This window comes from Pangasianodon hypophthalmus, chromosome 18, assembly GCF_027358585.1.
Source record: "Pangasianodon hypophthalmus isolate fPanHyp1 chromosome 18, fPanHyp1.pri, whole genome shotgun sequence".
In the NCBI taxonomy this organism is placed as follows: Eukaryota; Metazoa; Chordata; class Actinopteri; order Siluriformes; family Pangasiidae; genus Pangasianodon; species Pangasianodon hypophthalmus.
Window position 1 is genome coordinate 20,844,886 of NC_069727.1, and position 13,315 is coordinate 20,858,200.

General features: G+C 40.4%; 1 protein-coding gene across 2 annotated transcripts in view; it reads left to right on the top strand.

The window, feature by feature from the left end:
• The first annotated feature begins 8,312 nt into the window (after window positions 1–8,312).
• cntn1b (contactin 1b) overlaps window positions 8,313–13,315 on the top strand; it is a 36,570-nt gene continuing 31,567 nt past the window's right edge. The window contains exon 1 of one of the 2 annotated variants that reach the window (XM_026943539.3): window positions 8,313–8,979. The gene's annotated coding sequence lies outside the window, so the exon portion shown is untranslated. Of the gene's footprint in view, window positions 8,980–9,015; window positions 9,308–13,315 lie in introns of those variants that run through there. The other variant, XM_026943540.3, reaches the window with a different exon arrangement.

The following is a 13,315-nucleotide window of genomic DNA, read 5'->3' on the forward strand; positions in this document are numbered from 1 at the left end:
ACACTGAGGTGTTGTGCATGCCTCTGTTTTAAACAATCCCGTTGCGGTATCTCCTGCGTTACTGAAAAACCTCCGCGGCCGCATTCAATTACTCCAGTCTGCCGCTGACCCGCATTGACGTCATTGCGTCATTAGGTTTCCCCTGGAAACGCTGGCGCGCCAGAAATAGCCGCGTGGCGCGAGCCCTCTGCCTCTCCAGGCGTGCGGTGCTGATGCGAGTCCCGCCTCTCATCCGGACTCGGTGGGCTTTTATTAGAAAGATCAGGCTGCTGAAGGACAGTGCTCCTGAAGACAAGCTGCGGAGTTCCTGCCTGTGTCGGAGCGGGGAAGCGGTGGAGAACCCACGCATCCTGCTCCCAGATCCCTCTCTGCCTGAGCAGCAGGACTTCTGACTCCTCAGCTGGACTGCTGCTCAGCTCCACCAGTGGTGCTGATATCTACACCTCACTCACTTCCACACAGCTCAGCGTGTTATCTGAGGCTGTCTGCCACAACATCTTCTCTGTAAATTCTACAGTAAAACATGTTTACAGTAAAGTACTGCACTATCTTACAGTTGAAAACAACACCAGTGCATTTACTCATTTGCCTGATGCTTTTAAACAGCTGACTTACACGTGATGCAGGATGAAAGTCAGCTGAAGGTTAAGGGTTAAAGACCCAGCCGTGGTGGTTTGCTGCCTAGCTCAGCTAGCCTCACCTCCACCACTCAGGTAACTCACACTCAAGGACTGCACTGAATCTACGTTAGCTAGTTGCGCTAGTTGTGGCGGCTCAGTGTTTGATGCTTTGAGTTACAGATCAGAAGGTTGTGGGTTTGAATCCCAGCACTGCAAAGCTACCATGGTTGGGTCCATGAGCAGATATATTTACTTTATACACTATATGGCCAAAAGTTTGTGGACACCTGACTGTCACACACATATGTGCTTTTTCAACATTTCAACATTTCAAGTCCCTTGTTTGTGGAGTAATAAGCTCCACTCTTCTGGGAAGCTTTCCACTAGATGTTGGAGCGTGGCTGTGGGGATTTGTGTTCATTCAGCTACAAGAGCATTAGTGAGATCAGGCGCTGATGTTGGGATGTCGAGGAGGTCTGGGGTTCAGTCGGTGTTCCAGTTCATCCCAAAGGTGTTCAGTGGGGTTGAGGTCAGGGCTCTGTGCAGGACACTCGAGTTCTTCCACTCCAACCTTCACACACCATGTCTTCATGGAGCTCGCTTTGTGCACAGGGGCATTGTCATGCTGGAACAGGTTTCAGCCTCTTAGTTCCAGTGAAGGGAAACTGTAAAGCTACAGCACACAGAGACGTTCTATACAACTGTGTGCTTCAGAGTTTGTGGTAACAGTTTAGAGAAGAACCAAATAGGAGTGTGATGGTCAGGGGTGCACATACTTTTGGCCATACAGTGTATTATGTAAGTGTCAGGACTTTGGACTTGTCATTGTTCCCCCATGCTGTTTCCCTGTTGATTGTGTCATTACTGCCACCTGTGTCTCATTTCCCCGAGTGTATTTCAGTTGCCCTGTTTCTTAGTTTCCTCGCTTGGTGTTTAGTTGTGTTAAGACCTGCCCTTCATGCCTCATGGAAGTTTCTCTGTTTTTCGCCTGTTGTTACTAGAGAACCTTTGTGATTTTTTTCTTTGTTCTCGTGAGAGACTTTTTATGTAGGAATACTCATTAGAGGAGATATTTTGCATTGCGTTTCTTTCTTTGGACCTTTTCTCTGAACTTTATGGATAACCTTCTTTTTCTTGTGTTTTGCCTTCTTTCTATGTTTGTATTTTTGGACTTCATTAAAATCCTTTTTGAGTTCGTATCTGCACTTGGGTTCATCCCCTCTCCTGTGGCTCACTGGTAGAGCATCACTGTAAAGTGAAACAGTGGTTTACTATAAATTTTAGCTGTCAATTGGATTCCTGAATAAAATTCTTCACAGATTCTTCAGTAAGATTATAAGCAAGTAGCGTCAGGTTGCTAGGCTACACAGGTCTTTCTGCAACCAGTTTGCATGTGCATCTCTTTTCCTTTTAAACACCAGAGGGATCTATGCAGAGTTTGAAAGTGATGCAGGTACATTTTTAAACTAAACTCAACATGACTCTTTACAGTCAGGCCCAGGTATTACAAGGCATTGGATTGCTGAGAGGAAGTGAGTGATCGTGAGTTCCACCCTAAACTGCTCGGCTGTAGAAATGTAAAATGCAATGTCCTTTCACTTCTGTAAGTCTCTCTGGATCTATAAGGCCAAACGTAAATATCTGAACATTGACAACGTCATTGTTATTTTAAGTGTCTTCAGCTTTAATGTGAACGTATTTACATCCGAATCCGGTGCAGGAATTACAGCTCTTTTTACATGTGGTCCCTGTCTTTTTAAGAGACCAGAAGAAATTGTACAAGGGGCTGCTCAGCTGTTCCATGGCCAGGTGTGTGCTATTCCTTCATCATTTCACTTACAAGAAAACCGATAAAAGGTCTAGAGTTTTAGCTGTGGTTGTCAAAAGTTGAGAAATTAAATGCATCGGAAGTGACCTGTTGCTATAGAAAAGGATCATTTCTGTTATTTAGTAGGAAATAAATGCTGCGTGTGTAACCTAGCATCCTGTCTGTAAGCTTAATTAGCTGCCTTTTCAGCATAACAGCTAATATAGTTGTCATGTCTGGTAGAAAAAGGCCAACTGAAACTGTATTATTTGAACACTGCAAGACTTTATTTACAGATGAAACATACAGAAGACGTTCCAGTATTTTACAAACCAATCTTTGCATTTGATCTTCAGTATAAACAGTTTCATGCGGGTAGAAATCAGGTAGAAACAACATACTGAAGCGGTGGTATTGTGTCTGTCTTCCATTTACTGGTAAAATAATTAAAATGTGTTAAAAAAATAGATAATAATAAGATAATAATAATAATAATAATAATTGTTGGATTAAGACTGGATTAAGGTGAGTGTTGGTGTTAATTAGGTTAATTAAACCATTAAACCATTAAACCACGGTTAGTGAAACGATACAGATTTAGTGAAGAATGTCAGATATAACAGATATAAAATATAACATGGCTTTCTTGTAGCTGGGGCGGATAAAGGCCAAGATGCTGATGATGAAGGGTGCATCAGATGCATCAGATGCTGTCCACATTTTTGGAAAACGATCTTGGGAGTGTTATGTGGCTGATGCAACTAATAAAGCTGGTTTTGTGGGCCAGACGTACTTCCCAGGTTGTAGTGGGACAATGTTGCAGGGTGACTGAACTAGTTCTTGTGCAAATTATGAGGCGGGTCAGAATAACTGAAAGAAATTTGATTGGAGGTTTTATTAGTTCTCTCCTTGTTAATCTACGTCGTATTGAGCCTGGAAACGTCGGCCGAATTGTTTGAGAGTCTGACTGCATTACCGTCTTCCATAGACTTTGCTAGTGTGCTTGCACAGAGCCGTAGCACTGGCATGCAACACATGACCACTCTGTGGGTTATTATAAATTACTGCAAACTTACAATCTTTGGATAGTTCTGCAACTATGTTTGAACATCACTTTTGTTCAGTGTTTTTTGTCTGCATTGGATATTTCAGGCTCTCGAGGAAGGCAGAGAAGCAAGACCATGGCAGGGAACTTTCTGGATGCTCATCATCTTTCATTCACTGAAGACTATGATCTCTGGGCATTTCAATTAGACGCCCCTCAGTGACAATAACCTTGAAGAGCATATAAGAATGTTCCTCCAGGACCAACCCAGATCAGGTTGTGAGGTACGCAGCACATTCTTGCACTTGAAGCTTCCAGTAGATCAGTAGTTCTCAATATTTTTGAGTCGAATTGGATTGGAGCAAAAATCCCTGAGGAGCGGATTGAAAACCACTGCATTAGATAATCTATTAACTTTCTAAGGAAAGATGTAGCCTAGTTAATGTGTGTGTGTGTGTGTGTGGCACATCTACTAATGGTGAGAATTGTCACACAGTTCATAGGCCACTTGAAATGTATAAAAGGTCAACAGCTCTTTGACCTGATCATTACAGACATGACTGTGTGAACTGAATCAGTGTTTATTCATCAGTCAGGTTTATGAGGAATAATTACCCTCATGAGTGTATGTACCACACTTTTACCACAAATCCTTCTTTTATATCCTGTGGTTCCTGTGTCACCAAAGCTTTCTCTTTTATTGCCATCATCACAATGCCAGGAGGACACAAACCTAGAGATGATCTGTTACTGGGGCAGGTTTGTAAATAAATGAACATGTAAATACAGTTAATGTATTAGCATGTATTAATTGTGCCAACAATACGTTTCGGACAAGATTTCACCTCTCTTTATCTAGCGGATCTGAATTCTGATAGTATATTACACCTAGGTTGATATGCAATGGTCAGAAATTTGTCAAGTCCAGTTGAGAATAAGGAGATGATGATGTAAATTAGTGTAAAAGGAATTAGAGAGCTTCATGGTGCCATCTACAGGCTCGAGTTGTACATTATCTGTGTACATAGTAAATACACTGTCTGCATCTGCTGCTTTGGAGTGAAAACAGCAGCTCTGGCAACCCTTGCTCCAAGCCTTCCTCCCCCTCAGCCCTTCCTGCCGCAGGTCGGTCTGCGTCACGAGCCTTATTAATATGCATGAATTACGATTACATACGAGCTCTCACAAGCCATCCTTAATAAGCAGTAACCACTTGAACTGTAGTGCTCTTTAATTACATTTGAGCACACAATAACTTTTTAACTCTTATTATGATTAGTAATAATTTTAATAATAGATCTCTTCATAAAATTATTCTTATTATTCATCGTAATATTGTTAATATTTTACTAATAAAATCTTATAATAAAATGAGAGGCCTATCTGCACATGTCAAAAACTACATAAAACAACTGGTTCTTCTCCAAACTGTTGCCACAAAGCAGGAAGCACACAGTTGTATAGAACGTCTCTGTGTGCTGTAGCTTTACAGTTTCCCTTCACTGGAACTAAGAGGCTGAAACCTGTTCCAGCATGACAATGCCCCTGTGCACAAAGCGAGCTCCATGAAGACATGGTGTGTGAAGGTTGGAGTGGAAGAACTCGGGTGTCCTGCACAGAGCCCTGACCTCAACCCCACTGAACACCTTTGGGATGAACTGGAGCACCTACTGAACCCCAGACCTCCTCGACATCCCAACATCAGCATCTGACCTCACTAATGCTCTTGTAGCTGAATGAACACAAATCCCCAAATCATTTGGTGAAACGTGTTATGGTCTGATGAGACCAAGGTAGAACTTTCTGGGAAAAAGATATTTATGGTGTAAAACAAGATAGCTTATCACCCACAGAATACCGTAGTCACAGTGAAGCACGGTGTTGGCAGCGTCATGCCAAAAGAGCAGGTTCACTCACCATCAGATAGTAACGCCTGACTGTGTTGCGCTTATGACCAATCACTAAACACCGCTGTTCCCAACAGCCAATCACTGATCACTACTGTTCTAAGTGAAACTTGTCCTCCTTCACGTATTCTAATTTGTAATTGGATATGCCAATTATCATGATAAATAAATTAATATGCAAATTAGTCTATGACATCATCTAAGAAGAGTGGAATAAATTAACTGAATGAAGATGTGCTACGATTCTTACCCAAAAAGACTGAGTGCTGTATTACAAGCTTTAAAAAGTATTAGTTAAGGGGTGTGTATACTTATGCAGCTAGCTTATTGTATATTTTTTTCTATTTTTTTTCCCCTAAATCATTTCTATTTGTTTTCCACTTGAATGTCGTTGGTTGTTATATCACATTAAAGGTGGAAAAGGATCTGACAATAATGATCTATCTTCATTATCTGATGATTTATTTATTTATTTATTTTAAGATCATGTCTTTTTTAGAAACCTTTTTTACGCATACGATTAACATTAGCCAATTTTTGACTCACTGATTGTGGCTTTAGGTCTTGATATAAGTATCTGCCCTTTCCAGGCAAACATCTCAAACCATCTTTATGTGCATTTGAAAAAAAGAAAAACCGATTTTCAGATGAACCCATTTGTAATCCTCTCGTTTAGTGACTGTATGAAGTGTACCGCACTCATCACGTTTTGCTTTACCTTTGATAAAGATGAATATTTGACGAGTCTTGAATTAGGCCTCATACAGGAAGTCGGGCGAACCCTTATATAGACTTTATCTGTTTTCCAAATATCAAAAACACTGTATATAATGGTGAAAAGAGTTAAAGAACAACTCACGTGAAATTGTATCCTGTATGCTATGAACATGCACGTCCTTAGCGTCCCATCTCGTATTCATACTCCATATTGGTATTAACACTTGTTCTGGGGGTTTTATTCAGCCATTCAGCTGTTGTTTTTTTTTTCATTTAACCCTTATTCTTGGAAAAAGCAAAGAAAACACCTCCTCAACTCTATTGAGAATTTCTACTCAGGAGCCCATTGACGTTATAATGACTGTATTACACAAGTATCAGCTTTAGATCAATCAATATTCAGATATATTTGCTTGTGAAAACTATAGCACTGACTATACAGAGATAAATATAAGAGCTAACTCTACACCACTCAGCACAGTTTGCTGGCTAGCTTATGGCTAACGAAAGACGAACATGAAGGCGTCCATGTTTTTTTTACCCAATGTGTAGCTCGAACGCATGGAGGTTGAAAATGACGTTCTGAGGTAAGTCGAATGCAGCATTACTTCATGGAAGTTTGCGAAGTGACAAACACTCAGGAATTATAAAAAAGTACAGAATTGTTTACAGTTCAGAAATTCACTATTATATATATATATATATATATATATATATATATATATATATATATACACACACACACACACACACACACACACACACACACACACACTATCCTACAGCCTCAGAAGCACTTTGCTCACACTAGCATAAGCGCATGCTAGTGTATCAGTCTGTATCTGTTCACAAACAATTCCTAAACAATTTTAGCAGTTTACTTTTAGTTATACGATTTTTGCTTGCTAGGAAAAAGTATATCTATTACAGGTAAATCATATATATAATTGTGTTTTGTTAAATTTATTAATTAAAAAAAAATAGTGTCCTCTGTGGGTGCCAAATTCCACAGGCTACATATACAGTCCCCTCCGAAAGTATTGGAACGGCAAGGCCAATTCTTTTGTGTTTACTCTACACTGAAGACATTAGGGTTTGAGATAAAAAAAAAAAAATGAGTATGAGACAACAGATCAAAGTTTCAGCTTTCATGACTTGATATTTACATCTAGACAGAACATGGCACCTTTTGTTTGAACCCATCCATTTGTTCAAGTGATCAAAAATATTGGAACATGTGACTGACAGGTGTTTCTTGTTCACCAGGTGTGTGCTGTTAGATTGATTGTCTAAACAATTACTAGCTCTGAATGTCTACCCTTGGTTTGAGTCCTGGGTTTCACCTGTGAAGACTGCATTTGTTGTTAAAAACGATAAACCAACATGTAGACCAGAGAGCTGTCTATGGGAGAAAAGCATAGATAGTAAATATCAGGAAATGAAAGCTGAAATTCTGATTCATCGGCTCATATTCATCTTCTGATCTCAAACCCAAATGTCTTCAGTGTATAACAAAAAGAATATACAAAATAAAAGAACTGGCCTTGGTGTTCCAATACTTTCAGAGGGGACTGTACTTGTGTATTGTTAAAGGAATAAAAAACAATTATATGTGCAGATATTTATTTTCACGTCTGCATTATTAAGTCAGTAAAGTTGTAGGCAAGGGGTAACTCATATAAATCCCAAAATGGCCGTGTGCAGGTCACACTTTGTCACATGACAACAGGGTGTCGAATCATACTGACTTTGTTTGGTGTATTACTGTTTAATGCTCTTTATAGTCATTTATTTTAATGTAGAAAAGTGGAATGTAATTATGTTTAGCACGTCTTTGCTTTAGAGCGCTTCTTTTGCACAGTGCTGTATACTAGTTTGCTAAAAACATTCGTAACTGGAAATATTTCCGTTGAATTAAGTTGCGTGTTCAGAAAACACGGTGTAGATTTGTGACGTGTATAGACCTAGAGTATGACACGTCATAACATTTTATAGTGTAATATTTGCGTTAATATATTTAATGTGCTATTGTGATTGCTTATGAGCAATATTTGTATGTTAGTGTAATTGTACTTTAGGCTAGAACATTAAACTACAGCTTGTAAACAGCTTCAGCATGGGGTTCATGTGCAATCTGACTCATTCACATGGCTCCTGAATGAAGTGTAGGAGCCTGTAGCTGGGATTTCAGATACACGGCTGAGGGAATGCAGTATTCAACACTTCAGGAACACATCATCCATAAGAAGAGCAAGCACCCTTTAGACACATCTCCCAGCTTTAAGTGTGGATGAGACCCTGGCGATTGATTTGACTATGATTCAGCGTTTCGATGACGGATGGATGGATGGATGATGGATGAAATGGGCTTGTATAGCAGCACACTTTCAGCCTGGACAGTATGTGTGTGTTCTGACGGTGTGGCTTCAGCGCTGCTACAGTGACGCTGCTTCAGCCTCCCTTTGCCCTCGCTTCCAGATGAGACACAGCGTGCAGAAGATCTGATTGTGCTTCTGGGGAATCTAGTGGTGTAATAATTCCTGCATTAATGCAGCAAGATGCTTATTATTTTTTGAGCAGATATCTGTGCAGGATTGAATGTCAGAACTGCACAAGGCTGTGAGCTGTTGACTGCAGGACAGTCCCCATCACCTCGCTCCTCTACAGCACCGCAGCGCCACCACGTCACCCAAGTGCGCATGTGGAAGAGCGCTGCAGTGTTCAGGGCGCATTTGGGACAAGGCCGCTGTGATTACTCCGGGATAATCCTCTGCATTCTCTCTCTCTCTCTCTCTCTCTCTCTCTCTCTCTGGCTGGGCTGTGCAGACATGCAGACATGCAGCATCCCTCCTGACCCAGCCTGGGGATGAGCGTGCCGTGCAGGTAGGGCTTTTTTTCCTTCTTTTTCTTATCATGCATTTGATTAGTCATGTCTCGCATGGCATGATGTCCATCCTGGACTGATTGATCACACAGTAAGAAGGATGGAGAGGTGAAGGAGCGCGAGTGCCGCAGTGCAGGAAGGCACGTGCCCCCGGCTGCTGCTGCTGCTGCGCGCGCGCTCGGGGAAGGATGGGTGTGGGCTCTTTGGGGTTCAGTAAATAATCTAAATCTTATCCTCAATTCTTAAATCATCTTAATTCTGCATATTTTACTGTCTTTCCGCTCTGACATCGTGAAGTGGCTGCTGATAATAAGGACTAACAAGTTTGTGAGTCAGTTTGACCTTCTTATATAAGCAAAGCTGTTAAATGCACAGTTTTAATTCATTTGCATTGTTCTAAAAAAATTATAATAATAAAAAACATTCAAATATCATGATGACAGTCTCAAAGCGGTGCATTTGTGCTCCAGTGCTATCTTATTTGTCCAGAAACAGCAGGAAGCAGAGCTATGGCTGTGGAAAGCCAAAGGGGTCAGATAGAAGCACTAGATATATTAACTATTCATATTGATGGAAAGGGACATGTTTAGTGTAACTGCACTAATGTTTAGTGTAACTGCATTAATGTTTAGTGTAACTGCACTAATGTTTAGTGTAACTGCACTAATGTTTAGTGTAACTGCATTAATGTTTAGTGTAACTGCACTAATGTTTAGTGTAACTGCACTAATGTTTAGTGTAACTGCACTAATGTTTAGTGTAACTGCACTAATGTTTAGTGTAACTGCATTAATGTTTAGTGTAACTGCACTAATGTTTAGTGTAACTGCACTAATGTTTAGTGTAACTGCACTAATGTTTAGTGTAACTGCACTAATGTTTAGTGTAACTGCATTAATGTTTAGTGTAACTGCACTAATGTTTAGTGTAACTGCACTAATGTTTAGTGTAACTGCACTAATGTTTAGTGTAACTGCACTAATGTTTAGTGTAACTGCATTAATGTTTAGTGTAAATGGACGTGTTCGTGCCGTTAGATGTGGTGTCCTCTAACCACTTTCTCCAGGCGTACATGCACATCTGCAGCAGCTGTGCAAGCATTGTTCACACACTCGCTTACATACCTTATGAACATCTAGAGGATTAAATGTGGCATCTGTTAAATGGCCAAAACATCTCTGTCCATCTGGTTGAACTGTAATGTTCAGTGATTTCATGCATAGCATTGTTAGACTATGAGACGAGCTCCGTTTCTGTTTGTTGTCATTGGGCTGCATCTCAAATCGAAAACTCTGACCTAGTGAATTCTGGGATGTCCAGTGCATTCGCTGACATGCCAGGGGTGGCACGTCACTATCCCGTCGCACTCTGGGCACTTTGGCTAGTTTAGAGCTTGTTAGTGTGGCATAGTTAGTGTGGTTAGTGTGACAGAGGCTGACTGAGGTCAGAGCTGAACATGGAGGTTCAACTCTCTTAGTAAATATGAGCAAAGAAGGCTGGGAAAAATTGTCTTTATTGTTTAACCTTTTGAAATTTTGTTCAAAAAATTCACAAAAAAATACTCCACTCTCATGGCTATAAAACAATTGCAAACACAACACAGGTTTATCCAAGAAAAAATAACTTTGTTAAATACATGTGTGGCATAATTATTGGCACCCCTATGAATTCATATGAGAAAAATATATCTGAAGTATATTCCCATTGATATTTTACATTTTTTAGTACATCTGGGTGACTAGGAACAGGAAGTCTTTCAACCATGACTTCCTGTTTCACAGGGGTATAAATATAAGGGTAACACGTAGGCCAAATTCCCTTAGTCATTCATCACAATGGGTTAGACCAAGGAATAGAGCTGTGATGTGCGGCAAAAGGTTGTTGAGCTTCATAAAAAGGGAAGAAAATAGCAAAAGCATTGAAAATGCCCATTTCCACCATCAGGGCAATAAGTAAGAAGTTCCAGTCAACTGGAAATGTTATGAATCAACCTGGAAGAGGACGCGTGTCTATACTGTCTCAACGCACTGTGAAGAGGATGGTTCGAGTGGCCAAAAGGATCTCCAAGGATCACAGCTGGAGAATTGCAGAAGTTAGTTGTGTCTTGGGGTCAGAAAGTCTCCAAAACTACAATCTGATGTCACCTACATCACCACAAGGTGTTTGGATGGGTTTCCAAAAAAAGCCTCTACTCTCATCCAAAAACAAACTCAAGCCTCTTCAGTTTGCCAGACACTACTGGAACTTTAAATGGGATCGGGTTCTGTGGTCAGATGAAACCAAAATAGAGCTTTTTGGCAATACACACCAGAGGTGGGTTTGGTGCACACAGAGAGGAAGCCATATGGAATAATATCTCATGCCCACGGTTAAATATGGCGGTGGCTCTTTAATGTTTTAAGGCTGTTTTTCTTCCAGAGGACCTGGACATCTTGTTAGGATACATGGCATCATGGACTCTACCAAATATCAACAGATATTAAATGAACACCTGACTGCCTCTGCCAGAAAGCTTAAAATGGGCCGTGGTTGGATCTTCCAGCAGGACAATGATCCAAAACATACATCAAAATCAACACAAAAATGGTTTACTGACCATAAAATCAAGTTCCTGCCATGACCATCCCAGCCCCTGACTTGAACCCCATAGAAAACCTGTGGGGTGAAGTGAAGAGGAGAGTCCACCAGCATGGACCTCGAAATTTGAAGGATCTGGAGAGATTCTGTATGGAGGAAGGTCTCAGATCCCCTGCCATGTGTTCTCCAACCTCATCAGGCATTATAGGAGAAGACTCAGAGCTGTTATCTTGGTAAAGGGAAGTAGCACAAAGTATTGACTAATTGACTAAAGTGTGAATTAGATGCGAGTTGAATGAGGAGAAAAGCAAGTGGTGTAACATGAAACCAGGAGATAAAAGATCTACACTGTACCCAGGTGATCATCGTCACACAGGGAAACTGTCTCGGCTGACACAATGGAAGGGTTGCACAGCATTAAAAGAAGATGCCAGGTCAAGCTGAACTGATTTATATGCCAGCTTTCATTGTCTGTATAAAAAAAAAGTCACACCGGTTATTAAACATCCTTTCCTTCATGAGTGTGACCTTAATCTTCCCCCAGCTGAGGCATTTGTTTATGGCGTGTGGCTACATGCAGACAGACAGCCAAATAAGACAGACATATGATTGGGGCTTCTTAATCTTAATCTAACAGGAATTTTTCTTATATTATAGATATACAATGAAAGCATTGTGTTTGTCTAAGGCTAAGAAGTTTTGGGTGTATATACAGTACTACAGCTTCTGTGCACTAAGCTAAGGTGAGATTTCTTAGTAACATTTTTCCATTGATATACACTATACAGCCAAAAGTATGTGAACCCCTGGCCCACAGTCCCTCCTCTGAAAAAGCAGCTTCTTCTTTATCTCTAATAGGAATAGGACACAATGATTTGAAAAAAAAAAACACACACACTTCTCCTAAGAATGCTGTTTTTCCCAAACCAACACACTAACATACTAGTGAAGGAGAATTACAGCAGAGGCTTCGGTCAGCAAACATGAACTGGAGTATTCCCCCAGATCTTTAAGGTCTTGCTGAATACAGAGTGATGTATTCAGAACAAACTGTGTAGATGACTGAAGATCCTCCTCATAAAGGATTCCAAGAAGTTTTGTATAAATTCACCTCTAGATGGCGCTTTAATTCACAAATTCGTGCTCATATCTTTCGAACTGCTCAACATCAAAGAAGATTCTTCTTTTTCTTGATTGCTTGGAAGGTGTTGAGTTGTTATTTGTCAAACAGAAAGTCAGCCATTTTCAAATGTTGTCAAAAACGCTTCTTCGCCTTCAAATTCTGTCCCATAACCATGAAATATAGAAGACAGCATTAGAATACCAACCCAAACACAACACCAGCACAAACAAATTTGATGGCCAAATCGCCGAACAGGAAGTGAAGGCATGTCTCGGAGATGGTGTGACGTATTCAGACCAAACTCTGTTGTCATAAGGAGCTCCTAGAAGTTTTGTAAAAACCCCTCTAGATGGTGCTATACTTCACAAATGAGTAAAACTGCTCATAACTTTAGAATCTGAAATCAACCTGAAATCATGATTCTTCTTTCTCTCCTTTCCCTGGACGGTGCCGAGTGTTCTTGATGTAATGAATTTGTGATTTGCCAAACAGGAAGTTGGCCATTTAGAAACTTAACAAAATCGATTTTTTCACATCTCCTCCAATAAATTTTCTCCAATCATCATGAATTTTGGGTCAGAGCTTTGTGAGACCAATCTGAACAAAACTCGATTTTTGGATTTTAGATACGCAGG